Here is a 17,624-nt window from a genome sequence, read left to right on the forward strand (position 1 = left end):
TGCTGACTTGTACGATACAAGGCATTAATGAACAATGCAAGAACACAGGAAAGCAGAATGCTCTCATGTTTTTCAACATCGGTATCTTCAGTGGAGAGAATAAACAGTCGAAAATGGCCATGTCTGCTGCTACAACATACACTTTTATTTTTGTCATGCCTGTTTTCAGATCTGTAATACGAGGAGGGATTTTAATAGAGCTGAAGGGTGCAATCAGAGCGACTGTGCTGCCAGAAGCGGCAGGGAAACGCTGATAGTCGTAATTAGGCAGAATGTGTAATTGAAGTGCTGCACGCCTGAGTCTGAGGTGGTGGCTTTAACGCGAGGTGCTGCGGTCCTCCCCAGACACGGCACCTGCAGGCTCCCATCAGACCCCTCTGGCCACAGCTCACCTCTCTGAACCAAACGGGCTCTGCGGCACCTCAGCCAGAGGAGCAGGACTGGTTCCTAACACCCATGCCACAGATGAGTGGTTTATAAAATGTCATGCCTGCTTTAGGGGCGCACTCCATGCACCAGGATTACCGGGGCAAGGCTCTGGCAAGCATCCTAGAAAAGGCTGCCCAAGTCCATACTCCCATGTCGACACCAACTGCCAAACTATAAACAGTTTGCCATGAGAAAGATCCACTTCTTGCAACAACAAAGACTAAGTCTGTGGCCTCGGAGCCCTGTACAGGAGCAGGGAGATGTCCGAGATGTTCCCAACCCCAGAGGCAACGCCCGTACTCAGCCCCACACACCTCGAGCCGGCAGAGCAACTCTCCCATGCTTCGCAGGACATACTAAGTCAAAAGGCTTGTAATTTTTTTCTAGAATAACCAAAATACCATTGGAAGTCAACAAGAACTGTACAAAACCAGAAACCCATGATGGAAATGAAACCACCAGGAGGACTTAGGCAAGACACGTGCACCTGCACCCCCTGTGCCCGTCTGTGGGGGACACCGTCACACAGCACGGCCAGCTCGGCAGGATGGACTGTGCCCTTGGACTTCTCAGAAACACACCACAAGCCAGGCTTTTGAGTAATTAAACTTTAATTTTAGCTGGTTAACCCACACTGAAGAATCATTCATGAGGACCCTCAGTCACCCTAATTGCGTAAAGATAAAATAATTTTCAGGGACCCTGTGTGTGGGAGTAAACTTTTCAAGTTTGGTTTTTTTTTTTTTTTCCTTTTCCTGTGGTGGGGTGGAAACTCTAAAGACTTCAATTAGAAGCAATTAATGGAGATGTAGAGGCTTCTCTGAGGTTAAGCCGCCCTTCATTTTCTCAAGAGAAGCCTTTAATTAAATGCAAATAATCACAAATTTCATATAGCAGATTGCCATAATTTTACTATTAGTTACTGGATCTCATTTAGAAAGGAAAGAGGTGGGCAGTAGTGCTGGGTGGATGCGAACTAATGAGAACTCAAGAGGTCAAGGCTGAATTACCTGCGTAAATCTGTTCCTCTTCTATAAATCCGTCTGCAACCACATCATTTCAGTGTTAACAGGTTGTCCTTCATGCAAGTGCACTGGAGTGTAGTCCCATAGAAACTCAGGCCTCAATACAAATAATTACCTCAGTTCATCTTACTGCGGACCGCGGCAGCAAAGGCAGGATGGGTAATGGGGAAGATGTAATTGAAGTGGAAATGACCAGAACTAAAATGCAAGCTGTGATGAATTCAAATGGTATATTCAAGCTCATCTCCATAGCAGAGCTCTGGAAGAACAGGCACATGAAATGGCAGCAAGTATTTTAAACACATCTATCAAATCAGGTATGGTAGCGTACAAGTAGAGAAGAGATAATATAGCATCTGCAGGAGGGAAGGGGAAAGACACACTCCACACAACCACAGGTCTCTAATTCCGTCCTCAAAACTGTCAGTCTTTAGAGCAGGTTCTGACAATTACAGAAGGTAAATAAATTAAATGCACAAAAATGCAGAGAGAATATGCCACTTTTTTCTTACTCCTTTTATTTAGTCAAACACAAGCTTATCATTGCTAATGGGCAGCAGTTAGCCCTCAAGCTGCGGCTTCACCCAAAGAAGGTGAAGGTTTCTCCTGCTCAGTACTTTGCACTTTGCACAGTCATTTACAGTGTAAGAGCGCGCCGCCTCCATCCCCTTTCCACAGGTTATGCTACAACCCAAGATGCAAAACAGCAGGGGTTCAGAACCAAACACCAAGAAACGTTTTAAGAAGCAGCTTTCTGAAAAGCTGATGGCTTTGCAGTTCCAGGACAAGTTTGAAAGAGCCATGGCGGCTACTCCAAGCAGCACCTCAGTCGTCAGGCAACCATGCAGAAGAGATGCTTCAGAAGAGTTGTATTTTTGTTCTAGCAATGGCTGCTAGGTTTTCAAAGCTGAGAAGGTCATTGCTCTCTGCCGTGCAGAGTTCAGGAGGGATGTCAGGAAGCTCAGAAGGAAAAAAAGCGCAAGGAACAAGAGAAGAAGCGTGGAAAACTTACTCTACGGCTCAGCTTGGCACGTCATTTCTGTGTGGATTCCCAAATGAAATAATTTCTCCTACTGTACTGTGAGAATATGGGGAGGGATCAGATTGTAAGCTATTCAGAGGACTAACCGGTTATTGGCATTTTAGCAGCGAGCTTGTTTTTTTCTTTCGCACATTTATAATAACACCTTTTACATGTTCTCTAAGAGACAAATCTCTTTCTGCTTCAGAACTGCTAGTCTGAAGATCTTTTGTTGGCACTGAGACGAATGCTAATGTGAAATATCTTATTTCTTCAGATGAAAGAGAAGCTGAGAACAATCCCCTCTGGAGGGAGGTGGCAGAAGGTGGGATCTGGGATCAAGAGTTTATGACTCACCCCCCGCACAGCCCACCCATGCCCTCCTTGCTGTTCGCCAGGTCCTGCTGCTATCGCACCGTGGAGCAGCTGATAACGTTTCCCATCGCACTCCCCACAGCACAGCGGGGATTTGGGGCACCAGCAGATGGGACACTGTTCACACGCAGAAACACCTGGAAATGAAGCATTTTGCCAGAGACCAAATGCTCAACCTCACATCACAAACCACCCAAATCCCCGCCACTCTCCTCCCTTCTCCATCCATTTTGGTCCCTCTGTTCTTGGAGGGGCCAAACAAGGCCATAATGTATTTTTAATGCAGTGATATATTTTCCTGCTGTGGAGATATGCAGAAGACTGGCTGTTGAGGTTTGACACCATGGCCCATAAAGCAAATCTGCCAGATGATGTTTTGCCTGTATGCATGCACTGAATGGCAAGTATGAGGAGAGGGGTGCTGCTGAGTTTCCGACAGCTTCCTTCAAACCAGTAGTAGTACTAACCAAGAGATGCTGGGTATCTGGATTTCAGGGATAAATTCTCAGGTGTCTGGTACGAAAACACCACCAATAAAAGCTTTTTCTGGTATGGGGACATTTATAATATCTCTCACTCCTGGTGAGTACTAAGTGCAGAGCTTATGCAGCAGCTTCATTCACAGTAGGGATACCAATAAATAAGACTGCTTTCTTCTGCCTCTGAAAAATACAGAAACTAAATATGTTTGAGATATTCCTGTCTCCTGGACACATACTTCTGTTCAGATGGCTTGAGCATGAACAGTGGCTTAGAAACAATTGAGAAGCGACAGCTGGAAGCCCTTCCATCGAGATGGAAGCACAATCACATAAGCCTCAGTTCTTCACAAAACCCAACCCAAAATATTTGAGGGAAAAGGGCCATCTGCCATCGTAACACTCGGTACACCACAGATTGTCTTGTGCAATAGTCAAAGAAAAACCTAAATGATTGCAGTGCAGCATATCCAGCTTGGTTTAGGGGTACTTCTGGAAGACTTACTATTTCACTACTTTCTTTGCTCCCATGACCTATCTGTAAGCATATCCAATGCCATGGCAGGCCTCTGAAAAACTCAATGGTTCAGCAAAGAGTAGAGACAGTGAGGTAACAATATGGGGTCTTTTCATCACTTCTTGGTGACAAGGAAGATGAAAGCCTTACGTGGTTATGCTGGCTGAGAAAATGTGGTATTAGGATAATAAAAATGAAATATTATCAGAGACTGAGTTTTCGAAGGTGTAGCACTAGAAGAAACTGATGCATTATAACTCAGCAAGTCATCAGTACCAAATGCTTGACACTGGAGGATGCAACAATGAAGGGGTCAAACTTGTAATAACATCATGCAATATCCTATTAAAACTGACTATATTATGCTAAACTCCAAAGGATTGAAGGCAAAAAGTACTATATGTATCTTTAAAAAAGATAAGTAATCCCAATTGCTTTTCATACAGAAACAGAAACTCGCTAGGAATGAAATTCAGATCTCTAAAAAGAGTAAAAGAAAAGCATACACATTTTTTCCTCAATCCAGGAGGAAGGAAATAAGAATATACTGTAAAAAATCTGCAAATAAAAAGCGTTATGGTGAAGGGGTTGATCCACTGATGTCAATGCCAAGGTTCCTACTAAATTCTGGGGGGTAAGGATTTCACCCGTAGAAACTTCTTCACTTCATAGTAGAGTCACTCACAGTATTGCTGGTGTTGTCAGATCTCTACAAGATTAACGTCTTCGTATCAGAAGATGCAGTCCACGTGAATGAGGAAAGAAGGGAAATACACAAAGCTCTTGGGTCATGCAAGCAGTCTCAAAATAATTACTTGTTTCATAAATAGAGCACCATGAATTAGGATGGAAAAGCACACAATTTTGTATGCATGTGTGTGCGAGGGAGAGAGAGGAAAAAAAGAACTTCACTCTTTCTTTAATAAGGATATAGTAATTTTAATTCTAACTCTAAACAATTTTAGCTGACTGATTACAGTTGCACTACAAAGCAGAAGCTGAAAAGCAGATCAGATTTCTTTCCCATGTTGGCCTTACCGTTGCACCTAAAGAATCCCCAGAGAAATAATGAAAAAGGAATATAAACTGTACAGTAATTTTCTTCTGAGGCAATTTTTAATTTAAAAAAAATTTAGAATAAAGTCTATTCCTTTAAATCATTAATAAAAGAATCCTGCCTGTTAGCGCAATGAGCTTTCCTAACTCTAATCCATCTTTACTGCTGTGTTATTACCCTATTGTTTTCCTGTAATTAAAATGTGGCAGGTAGTTTACACACAAAAGGGAGTAATTGTATTGAAAATAACTGTTCATAACCAAATTTTAAAAGCTCATTTTTCTTATCAACTTTTAATAAAGCAAGATAATAATGATATTTAGCATCTGTGCCACCTACAGCAGCATTTTGTCTCTCTAAATTGCTAACATTTCATTCAACGATGCTAAAACATACACCTTCAGCTATGAATGCAGCCTGTAGAAAAAAAAGGAAAAATCTGAACAATCACAGTCATTTGTTCCTGTTCAATTGAAATCAGAAAATATGGTTGAACCTCATGGTAAAGGACCCAAACCTTCAAAAAACCTTGCGTGGTTCTGGAAGGAGAACAGAGTTTGCATATGCTGTGGTTAGGGAGCACCCCAACCTCAGCCTGACCAGGCCAGGAAGGGAAGATCCCCCTTCTCTGCACCCTAAGGAAGATGGAACGAAGCAGGTTGTTGCCTGCCCATTTCTATATTGTATCTCCTCAAAGGTGCACAGATAGAAGGCACAAGCAGTCTGCATGGATTTGCACAAATCTGGAAGCAATACATGCTCTCCTGGCTCGGAGGAGGATGTTAACTTTGGCTCATGAAAGGCCTCCTGAATACCAAAGCTGCAGAATATTTTCCTTAAAAAGACTATTATGGAGCCTTCGTTTTGGATGATTCTTAGAAGATAGTTCTCCAGGAATTTCAAGCCTTGCAAGCTGACTGACTAGGGAAAAAATATTATTTATTATTTCTTACAGTCTGGTAGTACCTGCCAATATATAGGACTACAGGATGCCATACGCAAACAGCTTCTGTCCCAAAGAGCCTACAATCCAAAACATGCGAACAGGAAGCTATGGATAAAAACACCAGGGAAGGGCAAAGGAAAAGCAAAGGATCTTCAGTGGTTTGATGGGCAGACAAGTAGGTGGACGTTTGCCATTTAAATGCAGCCACAACAGGACACAGCTCTTGTCTCTCCTGTTTAGAGGTCTTCCTGCTGCCTAAGAGGCAATAAGGGGGTACTAATGGATAATGCTTGAGACTCCTAACACTGTTTAAAATACAAGGCATTGTATGTTAACCTTGTGGAAAGAGGTCAATGCACTGTCATTGCCCATTACCTGAGCCTTCTGAGCCTTGTACTGTTTAAAATAGGGATATTGGTTTGCTGTGTTTGTGTAAGCACCTCTTTTGTTGTAATATTCAGAAACTAATACAACAGGAAGCTTTTAAAAAATGGTTTAAGCTCACTAGTAATAGCTGAAATAGAGATCCCCAGCACATCATAGGCATACATCATAAAAGATGCATGTGCTTATATACACAGTCATGGGCAATCCTACTGCTAAAGAGCTACATCACTGGATGCTAATGCAGGTGGACCATAAAGAGGAAGGTCGTTAAGAGCTCTGGTTCCAGCCTTGTAATTAGATTGGCATGTACGAACCCTTGCGGGGGCTGTGCCGGCCTCAGCTGAGCTCTGCACAGCTCGAGCTTGAGCCCTCCATCACGCAGGCGTGACAGCAGGATACAGCCCAAGCCTGCACTGGACCTGCAGACTGGGCGGCCGAGTCACATACACAGCCCGCAGGCATTAGGTTTTTTCCTCCCCAAACCCAGTATGTGCAAAGCACGTATTTCTACCAGGCTTGTCCAAGATCTGAATGAAGCGGAGTTCCCTTTACCTATATATATATCATCGGAAAGTTGAGTGCTGGATGGTGGTTTCTACCTCAATTAGGTTAGGCCACCTTCAGGGTGCATTTGGGTTTCAACCCAAATTGGTGGCTTTGGTCCAGATTCATTCCGTGGTTTGGCTTAAAAATCAAAGTAAGGTTTAGAGGTAGCAACCTTCACAGAGCTTCCCACAGTCCCAGAGCAGTGCAGCACTGATGTAAATGAAGTAGATAAATGGACCTGGCTAAGGGAACCAGCTGTGGGACAGGCAGATGATATTTGAGGTCCCTTCCAGGCCTGTTTTTCATACAGCCTGTGCCTGATAAAGGCATTTAAAACAAATCGAGGATCAAATACAACATGAGAACTGAATGACTGCGCCAGAGGATAGACTAGGCAGTGACCAACCGGCCCCACATGAATATGACACTGCTTTGACAGCCCTGTGTAAAAAGCAATAGGCACACATAAATTTATTTAACCTTGACATTCAGATAAAAGCAAACCCTAGAATAAATTAGTGATGCCTTGCTTATTAAAAGCCATGGATTGGAAGCTTACAGTTTGATTTTACAGGAGTCGTCTCCTGGAGCACGAGCCAGCGGGGCATGCAGAGGGGAGAGAAAGGGAGTTCAGGGCTTGACGTGGAAGTGGAGTGGATGGTATTGCTACAACATGTGTGAGAAGGTGGTTTTTTTTTTTCCTCTGAGGTTGTCTTGCTTCATCTCCTCCTCCCTTCTCCGCTCCCCATTATCAGCATTTAAAACACCCCCAAGTTTTCTGGAGCAGGTTTGCTGTGCTCATTAAAATACTGTGAGCACTTATTGGCTATAATGAGCGCTCATTAAATTCTGGTGCGTGCCAGGACTGTCCTGCGGAGTTGAACAGACTCAGGTTCTGGGAGGAGAGCTCAGGGGTGGGAATATAGTGGAAAGACTACATTTTCCACAAGAACAGAACTACAGACTTTCTGCTCCTTTTTTGCTCTGCAGGCACAGGGGTAACTCAGACCTGCTAAGCAGCAGCTATTGCTTACACAGTGCTTGAATCATTCCCCCGCCCCAGAAGGACTCTCAGATCCTCTTATCAGAACAGGAACAAATTAAAGATCTTCTGTATTTGCATCTCCTTATTTGAGAATTTTCCTACATTTGTTATTTGGAGATAAAAGTCTGCCTCTGAAAATACACTTATCAAAGTGATTTTCTCAGCCTCAGGGAATTGTGCGGGAGAGATTACAGAGCAGGATCCAGAGCAGCTGGCGAGGCTGCAGAGCAGCAGGAGATCGGGAGATGAACGGGTGCATACCAGGGCAAGGATCACATTTTACATGCTCTGTTCTTCTATCTATTTCCAATTGGCTGTGTCAGAGACACACACCCTGACTAGTGCGGCCATGCCTATAACGGTAAAGCAGTTCCCACTGCAGGATTCAGTGCTACCATCTGTGTTTTTATCACCAAAAGCTGTTAATCGTCTACTAACATTAGAAGATATAAATTAACTAAAACCATATACAAATATACTTTACCCTGGACTAATCCCCACAGAGTCACAGAGGGTAAGTGACTACTTAAGGAAACTGAATCAGACAAGAGCTTGAAGATCAGTGCATCCTCAAAAAAGCCAGTGTATATCCTAGTGGCGCGGAGAGACCTGCTGGAAGGGGGAGGTTTCTGGAAGTATCCCTAGGAGATGACACTTCTGCAGATGGCCTGCAAAACGCAATGCATCAGGAGCAGGCCGTGAGGGAGAAAGGAGCAGAGAAGTTCACCTGGCTTCCCAAGCAGCTTGTAGAAAGTAGACTGACCACCACCAAATAGCAGAAAGCATGGGACTGACATACCGAGGTTATGTTATTCTAAAGAAATAAAGTTGCATTCCTGAAAAGTGGGAATCTGAAATCCTATTATTTTGTGCTTGGGCTGATACCCATACCACTGCCTGTATGATCAGCATATGACCAAGTCTTCCATCACCTCAGAAATATCTACTTTTCAACTACATTCATCTAAAGACCACAATCCAGCACAAAATATGTATCGAAATGGCATCAATTTCCCAAGATTAAATAACCGGTCTGGTTAAGCATTAATTGTTCCAGTTTGGCTCACTCTTCAGCCACTCACAGGAGCTTTTTGTGGATGACTGCTTTATAATTGCTTCCTCCCTAAGCACACATGCATTGCAATCTTCTGCACACCTTGACAGCATCCTCGTTAGAGAAAATGAATGCTACATGTTCCCCTGACACAGCATTTTGTCTGCTGGATACAGTGAGTCAGAGATTGTTTACTCAACTTCTCATGGCCCATTAATGACATAATGTTGGACACAGCTGTTCAGGGCTTCACAAGACCAAAGCAGAGAAAGAAATGCCGGGAGATTTCAAACACGCTGCTCACATCAGAGCCTGGCTGGGAAAGTCCTTGAAAGTGGTCTAGGGGAATTTAGCCTTACAGCTCTCTCATGAAGTAAATCCAGGATTAAAGCCTCAAACTTAGTTTCTCCTGAAGACTCAAATGATCTTAAAATAATTCCATCTGACCAAGGTGGCAATGACTGCTTTGAAGAAGAGGGGACCAATCGTTTCATTTTCACTCTGCTTGGCTGGATTATCTACTGAAAAACTAGGACCTGCCATATACAAAGGCTCACTAGCCCTGGAAGTGGGGTGTGCCTGGTTCATTATGTCCTGACTTTCAGTGTGTTTGAGCAGTTGAGGTGAAGCTCACCCTGTAAAAAGGCAATTCAAGGTCAAGGCACACCTTAAGATCTCAAAAACAGTTTGAACAGAGTTCAAGTGATGCACAGAGCACTCCATGCCCAGAAAGCACCATCTGCCCCAGTGCAATCTACCTCCCAGTACAGCTTGCCCAAAATTTTGCTACGGGCTTCTGGAAAGCTAAGCCTGGCCAGGGGGTCTGTGCAGCAAGGGAGTGCTGCTGGCAGGACTGATGTGCACCAAACACAGCACAACGAGGATAAAGATATGCTTCATCTAAACACCACACCCAGCGAGCCACTCTGGAAATTTTATTTTTCTTCACGAAGCTTCTGGAACCACGTCATTATGAACAACATGAATTTTCCCTAAGAAAAAGGCAAATCAAGTTTCTCAACTTCCCAGTCATGGAGAAAAGCAGAAAAAGTGTAACAGAAAGGCTCAAACCCATTCCTGCACCCCAGTTCAAAATAACCTATTTCATTAATTTTAAAACACTTTATAATTCAAAACTGGGGGAGGGTGGTATATATTGTTTACATATGTACATATATATATCTCTCTCAATATCAGGTAGGAGGAATGTAATTTGCAACGCTGAGCTGACTCCTCAGCTTGGCAATACTGCAGACATCTCCAGCAGAAAAAGAGGTTCATTGGGTAAATTTGTTCCTCCCTGTAATAATGGCTATCCATGGCAACTAAAACACCCCGTTATTGAAGCTGTATCTGAATTCATGCTCAGAGGAAAGATCATCACCCTCCCTCATCTTCCCCAGACCTTTCAGGGTAACCCCTACTTACAATTGTGAAGTTCATAACCTTCAGAATCCAGATGGTCATAGCAAGGTTCACCAGGATTAAAATCATTAGGAGCAGCACAAAGAAATAGAGGCATCTCTTCCTCCAGCCATAAATCCCCACTTTGTATACCTGGGGTCCTTCCGAGGTCTGCATGGTGCTCCGGTGTGCGTATTGTTCCTGAGGCATCTGAAATGATCACAAAGAAATAACCACGTGTATTAAGCGGCAAGAGAAAGCCGATGATAAAAACTGTTCCGTGTCTGTGCCTCTTAGAGGGTTTTGGTTTTTCTTTTTCAGAGTTTGCCAGCTGGACAGTGTCTCTTTCAATATCTCGGTTCTGCGTTGTTTTTCTTTCTGCTTACTGTATGCAGTAACATACCAAAAGAGAATTTTATGTGTTACATGTATATATGTATTTATAAATACACGTAAGCACACTGCCTAAAGGTATCCTATGGAGATCACTTTCTGTGAGTGTCCTATGGAGTGACTCTGTTCACCGCCCCAGGTTTTGCAAGGCAGGCACTCCAGGGCCTCTAAGGATCCTGAGGGGAAAATATTGCACGCGCTTGGTAAAAGCAGTTGAGTTCAGCAGTTTGTTTGGAAGATGCAATATTACTTCTCAGAGGCTTTAATTTAAAAAAAAAAAACAAAAAACAAAAAACACCTCAAATAAAATATTCCTTCCAGGCAAAGAAAAAAGGCAAAAGGGAAATGTTTGCCTTTCTCCCTTCCCGCACCCCAATCTTTCTTAACCAAGTAAACCTGAAGCACAAGGTTCTCCAGCTGCCACATCCCTAACAAATTATCCCCAAATATCTACGCTGGTTTAACAAGGACCCTGATACCCTGGGTCGGCATGGCATGCTAGGACACCACCAGGGGCCAAAACCAAGGAAAGAGGGAAGGAAGGAAAGCCGGTGCTGAGGAAAGCAGTGCGGCAGCATCCCCAGGAAGAACTGCTTTACAGTCCCCCGCGGCGAGCACCGTCCCCCCTCCTACACCCCGGTACCCAGCTGGCTCCGGGCAGTCAGGGATCTGGCTGCCCCCACTGTGGATGGGAAGAAATGGGTGCTTTTAAATGGCACTGCAACCCCTTGGGACGGGGGTCCGGAACACAGCCGCTGTACAACGGTTGTGTGCGAACGGCTGCGTGCGCACGGGGTTGTGATCGTGGAGGTATTTCGTGCTGCACAAATGAAAGTATTCATGTTCTCGCCCTTCACATTCGGGGTGCAGAAAGCCACTTTCATGGGCTTCCCCCAGGGATCAGTTTCTTACGTTTTCAGACTTTTTTGACACACAGACTGATGATATCGTATCATCTCTAATGATACACAGTTTGCTGAATATTTTGCATTTTAGACTCTAGACAAATAAAACACCACCAAATGCATTCTTGCACTACTGATTCAATACCACGGGCTTCTTCCTCAGGGTATCTGGCACCAACGTTTGTATTCAGTGAATTACAAAATTCACGTAACAGGAGGAAACAATGCAAGTTCCTCTCTGTGGGAATGTGATCCGCGAGGGCAGAATGAGACAATGGTAGAAATTAGATGCTCATTGATAGCAGCTTATGTTTGTTTACCATTAGTTACCTGTCTTTTTCCTTACTTTTTTGCTAATAGCTTCATACTCCAACATCTAATAAAATACAGTGCGCAGTCGGCAGTGGTGCAGAGCCCATTGCAGGCTGATGCAAGGCGAGTTTCTTCATGGCATAACTTTTATTCCAGTAGTATTGCACCAGGGATGAAGTTAACACTTTATTTTTGCTGCTCCAGTGCTGAAGCCCACACATCTGAGGCGAGGGTTACCTGAAGAACCAGTTACCTTTTTTTTTACCTTTCACTGCTCCAGAAGTTGCTAAGACCTGTGTTTTCTAATGCTGCCTGGTGTTGTCACCTGCAGCATAGGGGATCACCCACCTCTCCCTTCCTCCACAAGCCTTCACCCCTCACCCAGGCTGAAACACAGTCTTAGGTGCTAAATAAATCCATTCAGGCACTAAATTCTTTTCAGACCAGAGGCATTGACACCTCTCCCAGTCTGGACCTATAAAGCAAAGCCAACTTAGTGGCATATTCAGGAAGGCTGTGTTTAGCCCGGGGAGGCTGGTGTGCTCACACCCCTGCCCTCATCCCAACAGCGATGCTCCTCGGGAAGGTGGAGGTGCCCATCTCTGCCTCCTCTAATGTCAGCAGCTGTGTTAACTCCCCACACTCAAAATTCACGACAGTGGCTGAAAACCGGAAAATTTTAAAAAATAATAACAAATGAGGTACTCGTATCATTTTCCTCTCTGATTTCTGAACTATCACATTTTTAAGCATTTTTTCCCCCTTATACACTTGAGTGCTACAGTCCACCCAGGACAAAAAGCCGGTCAGACTTGTGCAACGGTGAGGTGCTGGCAAAGGATACCCGCAAGAGGAGATCCCGGACACCACTGCTGCCCATTTGCAGGCAGCTGCCAGGCTGAGCTCCCTCTTTTCAAACGAAGGTGCTGCCTGTCCTTGCTAAACTAAAATTAGAACAAGGCGAGCTTCAGCCAGCCCGTCCACGCCTCCAAGCCCGCCTGCTTTTTCCAGCTTTCTCAGCTGGTCTAAAAAAAGGATCTCGCATCCCCCCACAAACCATGCCTCATTTACAACCTCAGACTACCCCAGCCCCAGCTAATGCCGTGAAGATCTGCAATGTCAATTAGTGCAGACAGTCATATCTGCACTCAGGAGGAGTCAACGGCTCACGGCAAATAAGCCTGTTCTTAATACCACCCCGTTTAGCCAACGTGCATTAAAAGTACATCACTGAAGAAAGGTGTGTCTGTATGAAAGAGCAGTTTTCAATAGTGTAAGTGGGCTCACCATAAATCACTTCTGCTGTTCAGTCCAGCTGGGGTATCTCTCCCTATACCGCAAAACCACCCAAAGCCCAGGCAGACCTGTAGCTTTTGCCAAGGAGGAGCAAAGCAAGTTGCTCACAACAGATCCAACTCAGTCTTCACCAATATTTTTGCTCACAGATGCCAAGTCAGCAACTGTGGAGGGCTTTGCAGCACAGAGCTCATCAGAGAGCGGAGCTGGGTCACCAACAAATACATGCACGTGGAGAAAAACAGTCCTTTATACGCTGCTACAGCCACTCCGATCTGTGCGAAGGGAAAACTTAAACAACAATAAATTTCAGAATTTTCACTACCTGGGGGAAATGATAACCACAACTACCGTACAGTCAAGGATTTTATTGCCTAATACTTTAACAGGGGATCCTGGAAAGCACATATTAAATGCAGCCTCTCCCTTGGAGAAAATGAATAAATTGCATCTCTAACCCTCTCAAATCATGGAAGGGGTTTGACCAATAAGAAACGATATGAAATACCCACTCAGAATGCCTCTTTATTGCAGAACTTGTTTATTCTCTTCATCTCTTTCCTGCTCGCTCTCTCCTTTTTTCTTTTTTCTCCACTTGCAATCTCTAGGATGGAGAAAATGGCATATCCAGCTGGGGCAAAACTTTGCAGGCATCAAAAGAATTTATAGGAACAGAACACAACTACAAAGAGCAACTTGCGTCCAGACAGCAGCCTGATTTTGAGAATCTCTCTGCTTCCAATAAAATATTTAGCTCACAGCTGCCCTAACAGAGATAGAGCAACTAAAGTACTACAACACGCATGATGAGCATGACTTAGTAATACAGCATAAATTTATAACAAGAAAATAACATGGGAATCATAGATGGCATGTTCTTTCTATACAAGCTCTCACACAGCTACATTTAAAACTACATAGGATTTCTACCTAGCGTTTCCCCCCTGAGTTGTGAATACCAAAAGAAAATGCTCGTGTCTGTAGTTCTCCAGGAAGAGAAGACAGAACGATGGACAGAGCGCGCTGAGGTGTGTTAAACAAACTAGTAGAATAAGGCAGCCAGCAAGGCAACTACACAAGGAACAAGCTATATCCGCTATCAATAATCTGCTCTGTGTGGGAGGGAAAAGTATGCTAGTCGTAATTTACATTTTGGCAACTTCTCCTGACTCAAACGTTAAAAAGAACTAAGGCACCAGAAAAAAAAGTATTGCTGTGAAAGGACACCCAGTGGTTGCATGTGCAAGGGGGTTCCCCCCCCTTTCAATTACTGAGCCAAGGGGAAAGGCTGCTAGTTGCTTAATGGGATTTTTTTTTCCCCCAGGAAAACATTAGGAACAACCACCTAATTTCATAACAGTGGTGAAAAAATAATACTGAAACAAATAAAGAAATTGGAAAGAGAAGCACTCCTTCCAAAAGTCAAATCTGAAAGTGTCTGCCTGCCATGAGGGGGCTTAAAGACATACGTACACAGCATTGGACCACCATTAGCACATGTACAATCCCATTTACAATACAAAAAAATGGAGCATGCCAAATCTTTGCAGTTTAGCCACAGACAACATTACCATGACTACAAAAGTATAGCCTGGAACCTGGGTAATTCTCCAAGGAATTCTTGCTGCTGCAGAAAAATGGGTAATAAGTTTTTGCACAAGAGCTGTATGCTGAGTCCTTATATATGAACACTGCAAACAGGGCCTGATACAAAATCCAGTCCATTTAGAAATTCATCCTTTCACTTTAGCATACATTACAGATATGGTCCATGACAAGAAAGATTTATTTATTTTTTTAAGACCACTGAAGAGTCATGTCACTACGTTCCCTGATCTGCACAGGCTGCTCACCGAGTACTTCTGGCAAAGAAGCTTCAGCACTTTCCTTCAGTAAAGCTGAAACCAGGCTCAGCTGAAAGGCATCGCAAATCAGAACTGGCACTGAGCTTCCAAAAATCACACCAGACCCCACCAGTTATGGCAAACCTTTGTTGCATCCTCCTCTTCCTTCCACCACATCCCTCCTGCCCTGGCAGAAAGCTTCTCACTCAGGGCGCACAACCCAGATTAATGATTCATCAGGCAAAAGAAGTGTTTTATATGCACAAGGATGGATAAACACCTTTCCCTTGCAAACACCAGAGCTGTAACATCCCCTGGCCATGCCGGCTTCGGAGGCTCAATGAGGGCTGTGAACAGGGTGAGGCATAACAAGAGGAATCAATAATGTTTCTGTGCCACGGGCGTTTCTTTGATCAGTGCTTAAATGATATATGTTTAGTAATAGAACAATTTTAAGCTGAAAGGGGATGCAGTCTGGGAAGGTAGCTTCTCTCTTATGAGCTCACTCGAAATTTGCTGCCGAAAATGCCCTAGAGCTCATCGAAACCGCTCACTACAGCACAGACCAAAAGCCCCTAAGTCCCGACACGGCATCTTTCCTCCCTGACTGTTTGCCTATAACTGAGTTGTAACCACTTCATCAGAAAAACGAAAAGCATCTGACCCCAGGCTAACCTGTAGCATGGTGATGGGAACACGTTTCTGGAGATGAGAGGGACGGGTTCGAACTCCCTCAGGCCTTGGACCTACATTTCCCACATCTGCCCTCTCTTTGTGTCCATATCACCGACATCCTCTACTCTTTCTTTCTTTGTTTCTTGAAACACAAAACCATTTCCTTTGGGCTGAAATGAGGAAAAAAACCCCTAAAAAACCTTCAGAGATGCTCTCTGCCATATCACTGGAAGGCAACATACTTGTATTTGCTAGCTGTAAATGCTCTGCAGATTCATCCTATTTAATTTCTCTTTTAAGTGCACACTATCCACCAGGTTCAAAAGAACAGACATTTCTGGAGCGTGACTGAGAACAAAATTTGGCATGAAGAAGAGTGTTTTGAGCCATCTATCAACAAGACTTTTTGCCTCTCTGCTCCCCATAAAACTCTTTCTCAAGCTCGACACCCCCAGGCCTGTTAATCCACCAGCGTCATGACCCAAAAGTGATTTATGGCCCCGCACGCGGGTCAGACCACAGCCTGGGTCTCCATAAAAGGATCCGGCTCTGGAAAATGACTTCTCACTTGCAGCTTGGCCAGCAAGGGCTGAGCATTGGGGAACAGCCCAAAGGATTAAATACTTGCTGGGGCAGTTAAATCTCACAGCACTTTTCTCCAGCACCATCTAAGCCACGAACTCGAGCTCTTCTGCCCCGATGGCTGTGCCAGCATGGCCTCTGTCACTGCCACTGGTGTCCCCAAAGCTGAAATTTTCCCTCACTGCTTGTCCCTCTGCTTCTGTCAACAGTTCCTATCCCTCCACATGGGGAGCAGCTCTTCCACAAGTTGGGAAGACCGTCATCACTCAGTGCCTACTTCTTGGGTATCACTGCAATGTGATACAAGGCCAGAGAGACAAAAAGTGGAAGAAAACATCCTAAGGAATGTTTTCTTCTTTTCTGACTAGTTTCTATCAGCGGAGTACATCACATGTAGGGTTCTTCAAATATCTGGCCTGATTCCGGCAAACACAAGCACATCAACAAGCTTTTCTTGGTCTGCACAGTCCATCGATGCATGCTCTGCCTGGTCCACTAGGAAATACCTCTTTTCCCATCCCCACCTCTTGTATCTTGAGGAAGTTGGACTCAAGCTGGGGAGACCTTGGGGATTCACCTCCTGGTAAAGCATCTCTAATCCAGATCCCTCAATGCTCCAGGCTACCCCCTACCTCTAATATCTTGAAAGCTCATATAATTTCCCCAGTTGCTAGGACCGACAGCTTTTCGACAATAAATGCGCTTGAGGATAAGGGCACTGCAAAAGCCTCCGTTGATAAACCAGGCTGTATCTTCGAGCAGATGGATTGAATGAAAAGCTGAACGTGGGACTTCTGCTCTGCTCCGTCACTGCTCTGCATTCAAGGAGCACTTACAGTAAAACTCTAAACATATTAGAGTTTGCCAGAACAAAACAAAGTAACAGGCAGCTCCATCTCTGAATAGCATCTCCTAAACCAAAAGTGGTATTTTATTATGATGCTGCAAGAGTCTGTGAGCAATGTGATGTTACTGTAGCTTCTCTTCTCTGAGAAGAGGAGAAATATGTCTGTTTTCTTATTTATCAGTGTTTCTTCTAACTTTTAGACTTTTTTCTTCACAGTTACCTTGTCTCGATATTTTTCTTTTTAAGAATTAAGGAGAAAATGGAAAGGAAAGTTAACAAGGAAGAAAAAGTTTCTGCAGTGAGTTTTCTTATGTATCGAGCTAGTCAACAAAGAATGTCTTTCACAAAGTGTCCCACAATTTGTAGCGATACATTCACGCTGCATGCAAACATCATACCGGCTTTGCTGCATTCACACGCTGGTTCCTTTGCACCACTCAGATGATGTGAAGCAATCATAAGCCTATGTCCATCTGTGCCAAGTT

The 17,624-nt window shown here is 44.1% G+C and overlaps 1 long non-coding RNA gene across 1 annotated transcript in view; it reads right to left on the minus strand.

Moving 5' to 3' along the window:
* Window positions 1-10,314: 10,314 nt before the first annotated feature.
* LOC103915717 overlaps window positions 10,315-17,624 on the minus strand; it is an 85,990-nt gene continuing 78,680 nt past the window's right edge. The window contains exon 3 of the long non-coding RNA XR_663547.1: window positions 10,315-10,495. This is a non-coding gene — a long non-coding RNA (uncharacterized LOC103915717). The remainder of the gene's footprint in view (window positions 10,496-17,624) is intronic.

This window comes from Pygoscelis adeliae, unplaced genomic scaffold, assembly GCF_000699105.1.
Source record: "Pygoscelis adeliae isolate BGI_AS28 unplaced genomic scaffold, ASM69910v1 Scaffold34, whole genome shotgun sequence".
NCBI classification, from domain to species: domain Eukaryota; kingdom Metazoa; phylum Chordata; class Aves; order Sphenisciformes; family Spheniscidae; genus Pygoscelis; species Pygoscelis adeliae.